The sequence below is a fragment of the Nyctereutes procyonoides genome, unplaced genomic scaffold (genome assembly GCF_905146905.1).
Source record: "Nyctereutes procyonoides isolate TBG_1078 unplaced genomic scaffold, NYPRO_anot_genome, whole genome shotgun sequence".
Classification (NCBI taxonomy): Eukaryota; Metazoa; Chordata; class Mammalia; order Carnivora; family Canidae; genus Nyctereutes; species Nyctereutes procyonoides.
The window spans coordinates 22,176,508-22,180,756 of record NW_026575117.1 but is presented as its reverse complement, the minus strand read 5'-3'; positions in this window follow the sequence as shown (position 1 = coordinate 22,180,756).

Here is a 4,249-nt window from a genome sequence, read left to right as displayed (position 1 = left end):
GGTGTGATAGGGGTTTGGTCTCTTTCAGACAGTGGAATCTTTGAAAGAGAAAAACATTAAATTCATTAAGGTAGCCTTGCAAATAAGAACTTTCCCAAAAGTCCACAAATGTGCTTACAACCCCACCTCTCCATTTTTGGAGGTGCACTAATCCCCAAATCACCATTCCCTGCCATAAATCTTTCTTGGGTTTAGGTTGCCTCGATGCAAAGCTTTGGGTGGGTGTCACATTCCCCAGTGTCTCTGGGGTTGAATTATTTCTAACTTTTCTACACAGCTAATGTGAGAAAAGTCTTCCGCACCAAATGAACACATGAACAAATATTTCTATGACTGCTTAGGAACTCTAAGACCCAGACTCTGAGAAGATAAGAAGTTAATTAAGTATGAAAGAGCTGAGAGAGATTTTCTAGTGAGTTAAATAAAAGTTATTTATCCCTGCCCTCCTTTTGATGAGAGTACAGAGAGTCCAGAGCATTCAGTTATTGCAAACACTAGTAGTTTTCACACTTGTAATTTAACTCAGAACATAACGAGATGGTAGTTTTTAATTAACCGCCAGCAGACTTCGTAATTGCTGAATTGGCATTTGAAAAAAAGCTATTCATTCTCTGGCACATAAATTGATTTATATAGGCTTACACAAGTCTTGATTGGCTTTCTAGCCCTATACCAGCCTCAAGTTCAATCAGGTTTATTCACTTGATCCCTTTATCCTCTCAAAAGGACCCCTCTACCTACTTAACAAAAATCTTGAAAAAAGACGCGTTTGTCAAATCTTTCAACGGAGGTTTGTAATTTAGGAGTTTATTTATTGTACCTCACTTCTCTCACGTTTCCAGGCTTTTTAATATTGCGGTGAAAACTCCTACAAGACGATCGCTCAGCATAAGAGGATCTGGACCAATTTTAAGTAATGACTTTGCCTTTATTGGTGATCAATCAATGTCCAATTAGAAAGAACATTGTATACAAGCTAAAAGAAGCTGTGAGTTGTCATGTATAACAGGGTCGTTGGAGAATGCGTCGCTTTACAGTTTTCCTCCATAAAGCTACGCTTGGACCAGAATCACGTTCTGGCACACGGTTGGGGTTTAGTAAATGGAAGTTTCCTTCTTTTCTATGTGGGGGAAGCTGAATTACCATTCTTGGCCCCTAGTAAACAACCTAATATAGAAAGGAAGAAGACAATGAGCCTCAGATTTTTTTTTTAGTACTATTATCATTAGAGGCTGGCTAAGACGGATCCTGTGACATTTGTTCTCGAGAACAGCTGTCTGTTGTTTCACCACCTTCCCCAGAATAACCTCCAAAAGAACCCTCATCAATTTCAAGTGACACTAGACAATTGCCTAGAGGGAACACACATATGGAAGAAAAATATTCAAATGGAATCCAACTGGATGATTAATCCACTTACCCCTTTACATGGTTGTCTAATGTCCACGCAGTTGAATTGGTTACTAAAGCTGCGGGAGTTTCACCTAAGGGTTTTAGTAGCAACTAGTCCCTTTTTGCCTGTTACATATTATGGTAATCACAATACGGACAGTGTGACATCAGTAAACCCCATAGCAACAGACTGAGGTGAAAACCAGATGATTAATTTAACCTAAGTTCAGACAGGAGGAGGCACTGGTTGACTTTAGAGGCAGTCTGCCATGATAAAATGTCAAGAGATGCAGAGAAGTTATCATTATGCACAAGAAGTGAGGGGAAACAGATACTACCGAACCTAGCAGAGCCAGGAAAATGGGAAGGTAAAGGGAAAAAATCAAACCCAAACGTCTTGGCCATCCTCAAAAGATCTACAGTAGGAGGTGGGTAATTTGGCCATGACCTCTAGGCAGAGTGGGAGGCTATACTAACCTCCCTCAGAGAATTGCTCATCTAAGAATAAGAAGACCCTTCAGTCTATTAGCTTGAGTCTTATTTTTTTTTTATTTTTTTAAATTTTTATTTCTTTATGATAGTCACACAGCGAGAGAGAGAGAGAGGCAGAGACATAGGCAGAGGGAGAAGCAGGCTCCATGCACCGGGAGCCCGACGTGGGATTCGATCCCGGGTCTCCAGGATCGCGCCCTGGACCAAAGGCAGGCGCCAAACCGCTGCGCCACCCAGGGATCCCTAGCTTGAGTCTTTTTAAAAGGAGGCCAAGACCTGAGAAAAAATTACACAAGATGAGATGTAAATATGGAAGAACACGCTGTCTTAATTAAGGGATAGGAGGGAGTCACCCGGAGGGGTTCAGGGGATAGGGAGCCAGCCTGCCTGGAGTCACATCCCAGCTCTATCTCTTACCAGCTGGGGGACATCGGGTAAGGTAAGTTAGTAACCTCACTGGGTCTCCTTTTCCTCATCTGTACCTGGGATGACTATGGGACCTACCTCATAGGGCTGTTCCTCAGAGGCAATGAGTTTATGATATACATAAAACACTTGGCACCTGGTAAGCACTATATAAATGTTTCCCATTATTCTAATTATGCATGAGCCATGTCCTCAAAGTCGGTGTATCTAGTCTCTTCCCTAACAGGCCCCATCCCATCTACACCTGCCCATAAGACTCTACCATTTCATCACCACCCAGATTCTGGGAAAAGATTGAGCATCTTTGTGTGCATCCTCAGGGAGGCTCATTGAATGATTCCAGGCTGCGGTTCCGAGGGCTATAGCTCTAGACTTTCTGAATAGAGCATCAGTTTCCAAACAAACATGTAATGCAAACATTTGCCAACACCCAAACATTGGATTCACCAAACAAAGACTTGGAAAATTGACACATTTGTTTCAATCAAAGCAAATAAATGATAGGCTTGGGTTATTAGGATGCATAAGCATTTTGTTTACATTTCCCAGAATTGCTTTCAACAAAAAGCAGCCAGCAGGTGGAACTGCTTGCATTTAAACAGTTAGACTATTAGGATGAAACAGGCATTTCTAGAATATTTTCTTAGACCTCTGCAGTTTAAAGGAAGCTAGGTTGACAAAGGATTCAATCAGATGATCTGATTGGGTTGAGCCTCCTATTATGTGCGAACCATTCTATCTGAAATTATTCTCTTGAAGATCCCACCAGCATATCCATGATTCTGTTCTCAGCGTTATTCTGTTTAAGTATTCCTACACTCTGCAGGATCTGGAAATACTTGGTTTTGATGTTTGCAGCATCCCTTTCCCTCGGTTTTATCTGTGAAGTCCTGGGCATTCACTTGTCTTTTTGTTTATTATTCCCTCCATGGCTGCAAAGATATTTTATTCCATTTCTTGAGGGAAGTAAGTTTTAATTGCCAATCGAGGAGGTATTCAACATGATAAGGTATCTAAACCCTGAGAGCTTCCTCTTTTCATTAAAATGTAGATCCAATTTCTTTTCCCTTAATGCCACATGCTGTTATTAAACCGAAATAACGGAAATAGTAAAAGCCAGATGCCACTTCGGTCTCAGGTTTGACGTGGGCACAATTTCCTCTCCTCAAGTTTAATCTGCTGTTATTTACTAACCCGGTCCTTTGGAAGAATGCACAATTTAAATGTAAATGCAATTTACGTAGGGGAGCAGATAGTAGATTTGCAGTTTCAATTGCCAATAACCGTTTGCAAAGGGGGGAATCAACTAAAGCAAAGATCAGCAGCTGTCAGGCTGAAGTCTGCATCACTTGCCATTATCCTCGACTTCCCTCCTGAAGGCACCTGTCTCTGAGCCTCAGCGAGGCGGGCAAAAGGAAGCAGAGAACGGAGGCATTTTCCCCAGATATTTCAAACTGAATTTACTATTGCCCCGGGGAGAAAAGAGGAAGTTTGGGTTTCACATGGGCAAAGTCTGTTGGTATCATCGTTGGAGTCATTAACTGACCCATCCCTTTCAACAAATATTTTTTTAAGGTTTTATTTATTTATTCATGAGACACACGAAGAGAGAGGCAGAGACACAGGCAGAGGGAGAAGCAGGCTCCACGCAGGGAGCCCGATGCAGGACTTGATCCCAGGACCCCGGGATCACGCCCTGAGCCAAAGGTAGATGCTCAACCGCTGAGCCACTCAGGCATCCCCCTTTCAACAAATATTTATTGATCATCTCCTACGAGACAGACATCATGCTTGGCCTAAATTATAAAGTGGTAGAGAGGAGAAAACAAAGATACAGTTCTCCTTGTAAGGCGCTCATTTCTTCCTTCAAGAAAAAGAGAGTAATGGCAGGAAAATAAGGTAAGCTGTTAGCAGAGTGCTACAGGAACCCAGATTTGGA